This window comes from Apteryx mantelli, chromosome 17 (assembly GCF_036417845.1).
Source record: "Apteryx mantelli isolate bAptMan1 chromosome 17, bAptMan1.hap1, whole genome shotgun sequence".
NCBI classification, from domain to species: domain Eukaryota; kingdom Metazoa; phylum Chordata; class Aves; order Apterygiformes; family Apterygidae; genus Apteryx; species Apteryx mantelli.
The window spans coordinates 4,897,914-4,912,998 of NC_089994.1; the positions used below are offsets into that span (position 1 = coordinate 4,897,914).

The window sequence follows — 15,085 nt, forward strand, 5'->3', positions numbered from 1 at the left end:
GAAGAAGGAATGAATTGAACAGTGTCACGTTAAAAAATTAGATACACCAATCCTTCATTTCATCTCCATTTGAAATAAGCTATCATGGTTGGCTGACCTAGTAACAAGTGCTGTCTGGCTCCGTAGCCAGAAACATGTATTTCATTGCCCTTCAAGAAATAAGTTTAGAAAAGGCCATGTATCTGGGAAAGGAGGATACAGAGCTGAGACATGTCTGTAAGGTGTTGTTCTGCTAAGAAAATTAACTTGTCACTTCAGAAGTGGCTGGGCACCAAGCTCAGACAATAGCTACTTTGAATATCTTGTAAGAGATGGAATCGTGTTGAAGGGCTAAAAATAATCTTCATCCAGTAATTGCAAGGTATTTAATAACTCTTTTTTTAAGTATATCATCATGAAATAGTTTTCATCACCATTCATCAGACTGGCAAATTGAGACATTCAGAGGTTAAATAACTTGCCTAAGGTCACAGCAGACCAATAGCAGTGCTGGGAGCAGTACCTAGGTCTAAGCCGTACCTGCTGTACCTATTATCTCTAAAAGAAAGTAAATTCAGGGTAGATAAATTAGCTTTTCTTGAATGATGAAAATGGCAGTAGAATCAAGTAAGGGGAGAAGAAACATGGTGTCAGTAGCTTAGAGAAGATAACTTCAAGATGGATTTCTTGTTCCCAGGGGAAAAGATGATTAAGGAAAACTCTCTCTTTTCGTTTTTTGTTTTTCTAGATCATGTTGTTTGAGTCCTGGACAAGAATTTGGCTCAGGTGTCCTCAAATCTTTTGGACTTTGTAGGTCAATCTCCTCATAAAGTAATATCTTCAGGCGTAAGGGCAGCAACGTACACAGAGAGGTAAGTCCATCTGAGACAGTTTATTAGTGGGTTCACCTTTGATGATTGCTCTAGGCAATGAAAGATGCACGCGGCTCTATCTCCCCTGCCATGCTTGTGCTGGACCTCCCTCTCTGGAGCTCCCCAACCCTGGCCATGGCTCTCCAGCACACAGGGATAAAGCAGAGAAAGAAAACACATATCTAGTGGGGAACAGAGGGAATACCCCATCCATTTATATTCAGTAAGAAAACTCTGGTACAGAGAGAGACACAGAAGGAAAAATTTATTTAGAGCCCAAAAAAGGAAAGTGCAACCAGTGAGTTTAAAGGAGACATATTTTGTGGCTATTTTACTGAAACAATAAGGACTTATTCATATTCGCTTGTTATGTCATTTTACAATTCTGTAATCCAGCTCAGAGGTCCTACTTCACTATTTAGCTCTACCGTCTCCTGCTTGACTGTTTTTACCTCTGAGTGTTGGACCCATGACAAATTTCTGAACAAAACAGCAATCTCACTGCACTGCGCTTTCCACAGCATTCTCTTATGTTCAGATGCACCCGCACCCCCACAGGCTCGCAACATTTCGTATCCCTTTATAGAGAAACGGCTGCTTCTGAGTTCAGTTATAGCTGGAGTAGAGGAAAGCCCAGGGAACAGTCATGTGTTTATTAAAGAACTAAAGAACTCAAGGAGGCTGTAGTATAAGCTACCTGTAAAAAAACAAAAACAAACAAAAAAACCCCTACCATAAAATTTAAATACTGCAATAGTTTTATAGGGAGGTAGTGTTTTACAATCATTTAAGCCTAAAAACATTTAACTCGTTGCAGTTTCTTGGTCCTGAGCATGCTACAATAGTTATGGAGAAAAAAGAATCACGAAGATAACAATATTAGAACCCTTTTTTAACTTTTCATCCCCTTTTACACATGAGAGAGCACCCTTATAAGTGTATGGGAATTTGGGTTTGGAAGGGTTTAAAAAGAAGGGTTGGAAGGGTTTAAAAAGTTAGGGAAGTCTCTTTTCAAGACAGTCAATCCACCGTCTTGTCCTTTGCTGTAGAGCTACACCAAACCCTTGTCTGTGCTAAGGCAGCCTGTCCAGTCTCTTCTATTTTGAGGTCCTTGGGTCCAGGTCCTGTGCTCCATCCACACTGTGACTTCAGAAAAGATCTGTGCAGATTCTCTTCTCTGACGTATTTGAGGAACAACACAAGTCAAAGCTTGGGGACCAATTCTGACTTTTACTACATGGCAACGGAATGGCCATTTTAGTATTTCCCTTTGGGTTATGAAGAGCCGGAAGTGTAGACACTCCAGATATGCTACCGGATTTTTCCGTGGCTTGTTAGTAACGTGCGCATTTATTTCTCCTGCATAACACTAGTAAAAGCAGCTCCTTTAAAAACACCAAGCAGGCAAGGACACCCTTACTTTTTTTAACAGGAGGGAGAAGGATGAGTGTCAGTCAGTCAAGACTGGTTACAAACATGGCTCCAACTAGGCCTCCTACAGACTAAGGGATATTGGCCGAGGGCCACCCAGATTACTCGGGGCTACAGCTCTTTAAAGACTGTTTGTTACGGATTTCTCCAGTCGAGATATTTACCATGGGAGAACAAACAGATCCTGCTACTGTGTTTCCTTGTGCTTTACAGAAGTGCTCTGAACTGTTTACAGTCTTGCCTAATACTGTTTAGATTAGTTTCACTTTCTGAGTGTTGTTCAGTCCTGCCCTGGATAGGTGCCTGTGTGGATGCAAACTAGCTGAAACAACCCATCCCGTCCCCTACGGCACGCCAGGATTCCTGCAAAATCTCGCAGCGAGCCCTGGTCTTAGCCCCGGGCCAGCACGTCCAGCCGAGGTACGCAGAAGGCATCCTATCTCACTTGCTTCAAAACGGTGCAGCCGTGGAGGTGAGCCAAACCTGGGAGGGCTTTAGCATGCCCATCCGCACGCGTTCCGGTCTTTGGGCTTAAACCAGTATTATGCTTCAGGATTATTCACCAGCGGTTTTATTTTCTGATTTGGACAGAGCCTGGGAAATCTGTGTCCAGCACAACCATCCTGAGAGCTTTCACGCCTGTTCTTTGGAATAACTGTGTTAGGATTTCATTTCACCTGCAGCAGGTGGTATGAATTCCCTGTCCTTGTGCTTGAATGATCCAGGAAGCTCAGCGTAGACTAGGGGGGTTCACACATTTTTTTCACTCAGCATTTCACTCATTAGAACAACTAGACCATTTTTCACGTTATGGTAACCCCAAGATGTTTGCATTATTCAGAGTTTTCCTGTAGAGTATAGTACATCTTTTCATTGCTTCTTTTAAAAAATAGTTCACACAATTTTTTCAACTTTTACATAATTCTGTGGCGCCCCAGGAAATTATTCAACATAAAACAGGAAGGGAAAAAAGTTGCTGCCCCCAGACAAAGCAAATATTTTAATCATATAGAGTGTTATTTTAAATGTACATACGATTATTCTTTCAGGCATTCCCACATGACATTTGGCATTTTTAAAGATAGCAGCGATGATTTATTTTCATATGAAGAGCAACTTGCAGCTTCTTTGGTTCTGAGGCACATGGAGGTGATGCGCAGCCTGTGGCAGCGGCGGGACGGGACCTGCAGGAGGGTTGCTGGGCCCTGGGGAGAGGGACCACAAAAAATTGAGAGGTCTGGCTGGAGATGCAGGGGCTCGAGAGACTTCTGGGGAAGAAAGAGGCATCAGAAAATAAGGTAAAAACTGTGCGAGTGGAAGCTGCACCCAGTGAAAAGAGCTCCCCTCACCAGGGAGTCTTCAGCCTGGCCTGCTGCTCAGTATTTGTTTTTCTTTCCCCTGCTTGTTAATTATTGAAGCCAATGGCCATTAAGGCAGTGGACCTCCTGCTATCGGGTTTATCTCTACTTTTACAGCCCTGTCAAGCAGCAGTAATGTAGATAAGCTGCTGGGTGGAGGCTGTTCAGGCAGTAATTAAAACTATACTGAGAATTACAAGCAAAAACTCAGCTATCCTGATATCAAAAAGAAACATAAAATAGTTAGAAGAGATGTCAATTCAACCCTGACAGTCAAATGGCCGTGTTTAACTCTGTTGGGGCAGCTCCTGCCCGACTTCCTTACAGATTTAGATAGACCCATTTAAATATGTAATAAAGATACGGCTTTGTCAAGAAGAATCCGCTCGTTGCACGCTGCAATCAAAGCAAGCCCTCGTATAAAACAGCGGGTGCCTGATTTTCTTTTCATTTCTATCAATGTGCTTCCCCCGGCTTTAGCAGGGATACTGTTGGCCTACGAGCGTTAGGCTTGTATAGCCACACAGATGTAGGCACTCTGTTTTACAACCTGTGTCGTATGTAGCTCTTCAGCGAGAAGAAAAGGCAATGGGTTACGCTGCAAAATGTCTAGTCTTTGGCTGAATCAGAAGAGGCTTCTGTAATTTCTCACTAGGACTTTGACACAATCTATTATTTACAGTCTGGTTTGTGAAAGGAATTCAAGAGTTGGGACCAGCTGAAGTAAAGCAACTCAAAAGGGCGAAAACCTTTCTTACAGCGTATCTTACGGTGTGAGTTCAGTCTTAGGAAGAGCAAGTATACCAGTTTCCCAGATACCAGAGTACCTGGTGTCTCTGAAACGATGAACTTCTGAGGCTAGGACAGTTTGAAGAAAGCTTAAATGTAAAAGGGTATATTAGCAGACAAAGCGAAGGGTTAGACTTCATCTCTGAAGTGGGTAGGATGGAGGATGCAGAAGCAGGCACCAGCCTGGTAATTGGATTTAATACAGGCAGCACGTTGCTGCGTGACAAGGGCAGGTCATACCTTTGGGTCTGGAGGAGGGCAGACCCATGCTCATCCCGCAGCCACAGCTGGCTAATTAACGAAGCCCGGAGGAAAATTCGCTTTGGCCCTGTCTCTCCGTTCTTCTGACTTTAGGTTGGAGGCCACGATGAGCTTGAGAAACTGAGAACTATGCAAAAAGTTTTTGCCGCAATGTCTTGGGACCTTCCGGGAGCAGAGAGTATGCTTCTTAAAAGCTGCTCGGTGGGAAATAGCCACGTAGCTGTACAGAGTTCACAAGCTCCACTCCATTACATGCAAGTTTTAATGTGACACTTGAACAGTCCTGCCACATTAAAACTCCAGCGTCAAGTAGCACTTGGGCCATATCGCTCGGCAGCAGCAAAAAGTACTCGAAAGTAGGTCGTGGAAATAATCCTGCTGGTTCCAGTAATCAGAGTATACGAAAGGGTCGAAAGTTCAGGCCGCGCTGGGGAATGCGGTTGGAGAGCCGCTTCTGCCTGAGCGCCGGCCGCGATTTGCTCTCTCTGGGGGCTCCTGGAAGGAGGGTTTCTCCGAAGGGGGACAGAGCCGTCAGCTGGGCTCAAGAAACATGCAAACTTTACGGAATCGTTTCTTCCCTGGGAACTGATGTCTCCCTTCCTCTCTGAAGAAGCAGGAGTGGGAGGAAGAAAACGGTGTTAGGTCTCTGTTTTCAGATGTCTACATACTGGAAGTATATCTGCATTTCTGGACAGCTCTATGACGGTTTGCTCATTCCTGCTCAAAGAATTTAGACACCAGATGAAGGGGAAAAGGATTTGGGTCAAGCTTAAGATGAATTCTGGATTAGAAGCTGTGGATAATATTTTTTTTCTTTTTTTTATGAAAGTGGTTAAATTGTTATCTTGCAATATCAGGTGGATGATCCTTGTGGTATTTTGGCTGCTCCTGCCCCAGGCCAGAATACAGAGGCCAGTGCCAAGTTCCAGACTTGTTTCAGAATCCAGACCTCCTTCCACGGTTTTGATATACGGTCTGTATCCATGATTACCTCTCTGCTCCAAGTCCAGGCAGAAACTGTCTGAAAACTCTTCGAGAATGTCAGGGCTGCTCACCTGGCTTTTTTATATATATATATATGTTTTATATATGTTTTATATGTGTTTATATATATATAGATATGATATGTGTGTGTTATATATATGTTATATATATGTTATATATGTGTTATTATGTATGTTATACATGCCATATATATATGGCAGCTAAATAGCATAAAAACAGTAATTGTCATGCTGGGTAAACTAAGGCTGCATATAGGCTATGTATAGGACAAAGTCTTCCTTTCATACCCTCCTGGCTCCTTGCAATTGGTAGTTTAAGGTGTATCCTTATGAGGGCTGCATCTAAATCATCATGTTTAATGACTGCCAATGGATTAGTCCTCCATGACATATTTCAATCCCTTTCAAACCCTGTTGCCTCCACATGATCCTGCATCAATGATTTCCACAGTTTCAGTGATGAAATGTCTAAAAAAATCTTTGTTTTCTGTATGTTTTTAAACTAATTTATCAGATTTCTTCGCTGGGAACCCTTGATTCTTATAATGTAAGGGACAGTAAATAATAGTATTTTATGCATTTTATCCATAACATTCATGATTTACAGCTCTTTGTCTTCATTATCTCTTCTCTCAGCTGAAGACAACTAGTTAATACAACTTTTGTCACTGCTGCGGAGCCCTTGTGTGGCTCTACACCTCAATTTCTGTGCATGAGAAATGAGGACAATACCTCCCTGCACCATAGGATAATTGGTGCTTGTAAAGGACTTAAGCCCCATTATATAGAAAAGGTATTATCATAGCATTCAAAATGCTGCATGTAAATTAATTCACAAGTATGCAGGCAGGTGACATGAGTATAAATTAGGTCCTTCTCATTCACAAATGACTTTTCATACAAAATACAGGAATCAATTACAGGCATCAGTTTTTGCAAATGTGGCCATTATTTATTAGAAAACACTCCTAAAATTATCTTGGTGCTAAAATATGAATATTATTATGCAAGAAAGGTATACAGGGAATCCATTCAAAACATGAATTGAGAGAAAAGTCCCCCCACTCCCTTATTCATTGCCTGCCTCATGTATCACAATTCATATATTGTATTTAACATTCCTGGACCAAATGAAAGGGCAACGCAAAATCCTATGTAAGTATTTCTTAAGTCATTTTACTATAATTAAATTTTGATTTGTCTCCTTCAGACCTTTTTTCCCTTGCTAAATCTCAGTAAAGGGTTTAAATGGCAACTTTTCAAGTGCTACCATGTTCTTTTCTTAGACGTTTGGTTATAGCTGGTTTCTTAATCTTTAGAGCTTATTTTGCCCTTTCAGATTGTCTATTCAGATCACTTTGTTTTACTTAATGTAAATATTCCAGCAAATTGCAGAACCAAATAGTGATGAATGTGATTAGAATCGGAGCTTTGTTAAGTATCGTGAAAAGCTCCTTTATTTCAGCAAGGGAGATATATCACCTCGGCTGCAAATTATATCATGCTGACAGAGTGAAATGTACTGTAACCTGATGAAAAAAGAACATGATCTAACTGTATTGATACAGGAGGAAAGAAATGAACACAATGTTCAAAACAAGTATGTCAGTAAGCGTCGAGTTTTTTTTCTTGTTTTCCTTTTCTGAAGCAGATAGTGAGGTAATTGTTTCTCTGGATATAAAAGTACAGCCAGTGCCAGCATGGTTGGTAGGTGGGTCCTATTCATTTGCTCATTAATTGACAGTTTACTCTATACGGAGCAGGGGCAATCACAGGAAGAACGATGAAGAGCCATCTCAAACATTTACAACATGCCATCCCGTGAAGTTATACACTGAACACTCTTAAAAAATCCTTTGTCTGGGTAACAGATGGATTGTTTACACACAGTAACTAAGACCATGTCCCTTCCCTGAAATGTTTTTGATGCCAGGGCCAAATTTCATTTATGGTTACCTCAAATCTCAGCTTAAGTCATTATTTCTATTTCATCCAAGCCAGAAGAGATGGTCTGGATTAATATAGGGGTTGTTCAGGGGTATAGCTGCTTGAAGGACACATATGCAAACAGAGAAAGGAAAGCTGAATGATGAAAAACAGTGTCACTAGGCAGTAATATGAAGCAAAATTATTCGGTTCTGTGGTCTTGTTTGCTCCTTTGCAGGAACCACTGGTTTGCTGAATAGATGCCAGAATGAGTCACAAGTCACGGTCTTGACGGCCCATCTGAAAATCTATGGAAATTTCTTGAGGTCAGGGAAGGGGTCAGCGTTCACAGATTGCTGCTCGCAGAAAGGATTTACCAAATATGTAAACAGTATCATCTACCGTTAATGCAGGTATCTGTTAAAGGCATCACCATATTCAAACTGAGGAAAAAAGAGCAGCAGGGCTGCTTGGAGCTTTGTCTTGTGGACGCAGAAAGAGGCCGACCTTTACCGTTGCTTAGACAAGTGAGCTGAGGCTAAAGATTCTTGAACGGACTTACTACATTGATTTTTAAAAAGTAATTTATCTGCCAAAGGAAGTTCTTTTGAGGTCCCACGGCTGGTGACACTGCAGAACCCGTCTGTTTCGCTGCTCCGTCACTGCAATCTTCATTCTAAGGCATTGCTGCAAAACACGCTTCTACTGAGGTAACCAACTTCCAGCTGAAATATGACACAAAGCTTCCACGGTACTCACTTTGTAAGCAAAAGCACCTATTTTTCAGATCATCAGGTGTATCAGTAAATGTATCCACTCTTTGTAAGTGTGCGTTAAACCTATACTTAAACGGGGCTTTGAAATGGCAGAAAATTGCACGTTGGATTTATCATTAAATGGCGAGGGGGGTGGGAAGAGAAAGAAAAAACATTGTCTCGTGTATGAAAAAGAGAACAAGGAAGCTTTTTATTTCCCTGCCACTCATTTTTCAAACACTGGAGGTGGCAAATAAAGATGAGATGAAATATCCTATAGTCCCTGTGATAGCCACGAGCAAATGTGCTCAACCAGAAATTTATCCCCAAATTTGAATGAGGGAGAATGTGCTTACCCACACCTAAATTTTTGCCTTTAATTTCTACATTGAAGTTTTTACATGACGTTCTTTTCTTCTTGTTCTAAACTAACATGAAATGTTGCTGTACTGATATGACTATAACCTGTTCCTATCAAAATAAAATCACTTACTTTGGTATGATTATGATTTGTTCCTTAATGGTCCTGTCCTTCACCACATCAATAGTAAATAAAGTTATCCCTGCACATTAGTTTAAGTTCTCAAAGTTGTTTTGAATATTAGCAATCAAATAAATATAGAAGTGTTGCTTCTGTCAGTAGCTGCTGTTTCACAGAAGCTTAAAAACATGTGTGGGAACAAAAATGTTTTAAAAAAAAATTAAAAAATTTACATTAAGTATTTTTAAAATATTTTGCCAAATGACAGGAAGATTGCATTTTTACTTTTAAATTACTCTGTTCAGTATTGCCCAAATGATCATTTTCTGCACTTGTAGAAAACAAAAATAGTTTCGCTCTTAAAAAATGAGATTTGGCACTTAGGGCAAGATTTTCCTCTCCAATCTGCAATGCAGATGCCTTAGCCGCAGAGCAGATTTCAGCTGCCTTCCTGCGTTCACTTCATGCATGAGGCTTGCGCTGACATCTCCGGGAGCTCCGCGCATGGGCTCCGTGCACACCGCATGGAACAGGCCGGAGGGAAGGATTTACCCTGATTTACCTTGAACGTCCAGGACAAACATCTAGACAAAGATTGAAATCACGCTGGTGGCAACCACCTGAAGATAGTTCCTCCACGATCAGAAAATTTTCTTGGAGTAATTGCGACCCGACCACGGTCTACTGGAGAAGTTGCTGTTTTGGCTGGGGTTAACGCAGTTCTGTGAATAGCTTCTCTTCTCCGACTCGAAGGAGGGGCAATAACTGTGCAAACCTACTAGCTAGAATTGCCAGTAAAAACAAATCATTGCAGCCCACGTTGCTTCCAGCAAGCAGGGAGAATTCATTTCCCCGCAGCGCTGCCTTAAAGATGGCAGCGTCTCCTTCCATCAGTAACTCTGCTGGAGCGCTTGGCTGGTGAATCTGTCGCCATCCCTCCCACCCTCCCTTGCGTACACATGATCACGTGTGAAAATTCAGCAGGAAGGAGACCCTCAGGATGAAGTGGAGGCGAATCCTTTAGGTATTTATACAGGGGAAGGTAACTTTTCCTTCCCTTGTGTAGAGAGAATGCGTTAAAGCCCAAGCCAATTGCTGTTTCTGTGTGCCTTGAGGCAATGCAAGCAGGATTTTCTCTTTAAATCACTGCTAATTAGAATGAATAAATCCAACAAAATACCAGCAGTGAATATTAATTGAAATAAAGCCCCAAATCTCACCTAGATGTATTTTGAATTTTCCTGTTTTTTTTCTTTTTTTTCTGTAGTGTCGTATGAATACATTTGCCTATGTTTGTGTGTCCATGCCTGGAAAGTGTGAAAAAGCGAATGAAAAATCAGAAAAAACATTGCAAATGTATTTTGGTAAAAATTTCCAGCAGAAATATTTAACCAGCCATTTGGAAATCTCTCTCTTGTTTCTCCTCCTCCTCCCTAAAATGCTGTATTTGAGAAAGGGCGGGGGCGACAAGGCGTCTAATTCAGATTTCCATGCCAGACACAGCAAATAAATAAAGATACAGGATGAAATTTTGAAAAATACTTATTTTCTTACAGTGAGACCCGAGCACTTACCAGTCCTAATGAAAACGAGTGAGTCTTGGACACATTAGTCATTTTTTGAAAATGGTACCTTAGTAGTTTTGAAATGTTATTTCTCTTGTTGCAAGTACCAAAATGAGTTTGGGGGGATGGATGAAATGAATTCACAACAGTTTTAGACTCTTTGTGGATCACAAACAGAAGAAAGGGCTAAATCCACGCAGTGGACTAGTGCTAGAAATGGCTCGCTGCGTGCAGTTGCTTGCCTGTTTTCAGTAACGGGAACTAACCCTACTGCCAGTCTTGAACTTGTTGGTCTCCTTTGCTTTCGTTGAGGCCACGCACATGAGTTCGCCGTCTTGGAAGATCGAATTGCTGTAGCTGATCTTAATGACACAAGGGAAAATAGAAAGAACAAAATCCAAAATGATACGTTCTACCTGCGTTTTAAAGGCGCAATAGAAGATTCTTTCACCTAATTGCTACAAAGACAGGTTCCCACAGTAATTGCACTGAATGGGATTAAGGAGAAAAATCTTTTTGGAAAAAAAAAAAAGATATGACACAAACCGATAGCATTTGGGGTATTTACTAGGAAGACTTTCTTTACATCTGACTTACTACTTAGAATTATTTTCTTTTACAAAACAGAAAATTTAGAACGTATCGTCACATACACCTTTGTCTGGAATTCTTCTGATCTTTCTGGAGACGTTACTGTTTAACTTTCAGAGGGAAACTGAAATATGAATTAATATTACTTGTTCTGGCATTAATCATTCACTCAAAAATTATATATAAGCCATAATTGGATTAAAAGGTTAAGGTTAATTAAATAGCTGCAGTGACCGAGGTCTTGTAGACCTAGGAATGTGGTGGGCAACTGTCACCTACCCCTGTTAAAATACATTAAAAAACGGTGGAGAATGCATTTTTTCGGAGTTTCGGAGAAGGTGTACCAGTTTCTGGGCAGTATTGCTTTGTTTACATGTTTTATATGTTTACATGGGTGTTTTTTTTTGTATTATTGATCCTTTCACTCCATGGAAAAGCTGAAAGAATCAAATTGCCCTTTTCAATTATAAAATAATAAGAAGGGGACACAACTATTTTCCTTTTTTGAGGCGTAATCAGCACAAAAGCTAAAACATGTCTCAGAACGTCTATCCTGCCGTTGGCAAAGTTACCAGTTCCAGTGTCCCCCAAAGAGCTTGGGGTTATCTCGTCTCCAGCACAGCCGATCTGCTGTATAATACGTTTACTGGAAGCCCTTGTGATCGATGTCCCTGCTCGCGCGTGATTCCCCCTCCCCAGCCCGTAGCTGCGTTGCACAAGAAGCCTCCAGTTTAGCCTGTGCTCCTGGCAAGCGTTTCTTGGACCATATCGCTGTCCTTTCATGTTGGCCAAGTTTAAAGGGGGAGAAGGAGGAGGAGAAAGATTAGCCAGCTGCTTTTAAAACCCATCAGGGCGTACTGTATTTGCCGAGATGGGTAATAACGACAAGCTGTGGTCCTGCTGTTATCTTTTTGGATAAGGCCTGTGTTTGGGGAACAGAGGTCACGTTTGCTTGCGCTTGTGTCCAATGATTGGTGTTTTGTTTGAAGACTATGAGGAATAATCTTGTGCTCCAAAGGAAGCTGGCAATAAAGTTTACTCTATAAAAAGAAACATGCAGTTAGGATACGGTTTCCTATTCTGAGTCAAAGCAAAGCGGCAAGTCAGAATTTCCGACCCAGAGGGTCAGGAAGGATTCCAGGACTTCTTGAATCACAACTGAAATGTGCAGCCACCCTCCTACTCCCTTCCTTTCACCCTTTTGGCCCCAGTCCCGCTGGGATTCCTACTCGGAATTATTTTGTTCAATTTACTGTATGACCGGTTCTCAATATGAATACATACCATGTTTGCCCCATGCTGTGCCTTCTCTTCCTGTGTTAACTGAGTACCGTCATTTCTTCTCTACATGCTGTGCGCACAGGCAAGTGTTGCCCACAATTTAGGAGGCTTTTTCATACCTAAAATATTGGAGAAACTGAACTCTACCCTAAACTGATGAAGATAACAGCTCTTGAAGTCTCTGCTGTCTTCGCTCATAATGTTTCTTTTTTAAAATAAAAACAATAACGAACTTTTACAAGCTATTTGGACAGTGATTTCATTCCATGCTTACTTTTTCATTAAAATTATTTTGAGAAGAACACACAACTTTTTCCAGGAAAATTTTTTTCTCCTTTGAAAAGGTTCAAGCATTTGAACAAAAGCATGTACTTTGTTTCCATATGGCCACAATTACAACAAAGACAGTGCACATCGTATAATGTATGGCAGTTTTTTCTGTATTAACTGTGATTTTGTAGACACATTTGTATCGGGAACTTTTCGCACCTATCTTTCTGTATTTGTACATAAACATGCTTGGCAACCTGACTTGAGAATAGGAAATATTTCTCATAGTTTTCATTCTCAGGTAGTACTGACTCCCGAATATAAGGTCGCAAAAATAGTGTAAGAGACCATAAAGGATGTGTACTGTGTATAACGTGGTGGATACTTTAGAATGTGAAGAAGTGAAAATTTCAAATCTGCTTGGAAAGAAGGCAAAAATGCAAAATGAACGAATCTCTTGTAGCATAGAGCAGCTTAACCTTTGATGAAATGGAGCTAGTAGGACTCACTTACCTGGATAGTTTTAGTGAGTTTGATCGTTTATTATATCTGGTCCTTCCTGGTTTTCTTCATCCCAAGGGTACACTAAATGAACTTAAGATTTGCTTTCTCTCCACCATTATGCACGCAGCACATGCAAAGGATGAAAAGTTTAAATGTAAAGATAATGCAGTAATTAGTAAAGACAATAGGCACCTGAAAAAAGAGAAGAAAATCTAAGGGGTGAAATAACAAAGCTGGAAGGTAAATTAACATGTAGGTAAGCGAAATTCCGGAGAAGAGCAAATTCACTGAAGGATTAGTGATTCTGTGGATCAAAGAGCTTCCTTTTGCAAAGTGATGCCATTAGGTAAAGCAGTAAGTGGTAAAACAAGACAAAATAATCTGTGCCTTAATGATTAGGCTTTAATAATTCTCCTCCTCTTTTGCCCAATATATCTTTTGCTCTGCTATCCACTGGACTGTCATCAAAGGATGGGTGGAGAATACCTCCACCTAGAACACCCTGTAATTTAGTAGCTAGGTCATTTTCATGAGATGTGGGTTTGAACCTCCTTAGGCAGGTGTCTCCCACTTCCTCGTTACTACATTAAAAGGGGACAATACCCTACATCTTCAGAGAATATTTTCTAGCAGCAAAACTAGGTGCTTAAATTTGAGGAGAACGTTCTTGGCTGGGGATCCAGTTCTGTCAAAGGTGAGCAGAGGTGGCTGTGAATGTATTTTGTATTTGAGAACCTAGAGGTATATCCTTGTTGAAGGGAGACACTTCATATGCACAGCTCTCCTCAGCATTTTCCATTGGCTGGGTTAGGAGTCCTCTCTCAACAGCACGTTGTCTTCTGTGAAAGCCTTTCTGAGGCACCAAACTTTCTTCATGAATGTATGTGCTGCACACACGGCTGTGGACGCCGTTCTAGGAGAAGAGTGCCTTCTGTTAGACAGAATGATGCACCAGCCTATGTCCATTGTAAATCTATCCCTCAATGTTTTTTCTTTCAGATTAACATCTCTGATAGCTCTCAGATGTAGACCAGACCAGCTAAGCATGATGCTGAATTCCTGCCATCACCTCAAGCTTTTGATCCTTCTCTGCTTTTTAACAGGAAGGTATGAAGTGGTCATGAATCAGAGAGATATTATTTTATGTTGGCTTGGCACATGTGTAAAGGACAGAGGGTTAAGGGTAATGGAGAATTTAGCTCTCATTTTCCCTCAACATGAAAAAGTCTGGGTCGAAAATACAATGGCATGCTGAAAGGACTATCTCACGTTCCTTTCCCACTCCAGACAATGGCAGTTGTTTTATCTTTCTTATTTCTTGTTTGCTATACAATAGCTTACAGGACTTCAAACTGTGAGGGCAAGCAAGGAATGGCAGTCTTTCCTTTACTGCTTTTACTCATGCATATGGAGGTTATTTTAGATGATGATTCCTTTGCAGGAGAAATGATGAAATGCACGAATCAAGAGTTATCACGGCAGTTGAAAACTATGGCTTGGCAACAAATGGGAGCGGGAAAACATTAAAGACAATGTAGTAACAACATGCAGGGAAGAAAGAGAGAGATGGGGTAGAAGATAACAGGATATTGGATAGAGCACACAAGCTAAACAGGAAAAATTAGATCAGGAAAGGAATGTAAAAAAATGGGGAGGTAAAGACCGAGAAGCCTACCTTGCCAGGTAAGCAAGCTGCTCACTGGCATGGCTCACTTGGGGGAAAGGGAAGGTTAGAACTGTCCACTGACCTCTGATGAAATATAATATGTTTTTTCATATCATCTTAATAATAGTAGTAACATAATTAGGTTGCATAATGGCCTGAGAAATGGATACTCCTAACACTGATTTCTAGCACTCTGACTTGCTGCTGTAACAGCCCGGATCAACAGGATACACTGGTATTCTGGCTAGCAAGGGTATTGCAGCTGCCGTACAGCCATCTTCCATGAGGAAGCTTCAAATTTGGTGGTGCTTTTTAGTTGAATCTCCATTGGACTGGCATGTGCCCTTAATGC

General features: G+C 41.0%; 1 long non-coding RNA gene across 4 annotated transcripts in view; it reads left to right on the forward strand.

The window, feature by feature from the left end:
* The window catches only part of LOC136993565 (uncharacterized), a 93,956-nt gene extending 85,073 nt beyond the window's left edge, over window positions 1-8,883 (forward strand). For 2 of the 4 annotated variants that reach the window (XR_010885939.1, XR_010885938.1), the window contains exons 4-7: window positions 728-851; window positions 3,332-3,580; window positions 5,548-5,663; window positions 7,859-8,883. This is a non-coding gene — a long non-coding RNA (uncharacterized lncRNA). The remainder of the gene's footprint in view (window positions 1-727; window positions 852-3,331; window positions 3,581-5,547; window positions 5,664-7,858) is intronic. The other 2 variants (XR_010885941.1, XR_010885940.1) reach the window with 2 other exon arrangements.
* The last annotated feature ends 6,202 nt before the right edge of the window (window positions 8,884-15,085 follow it).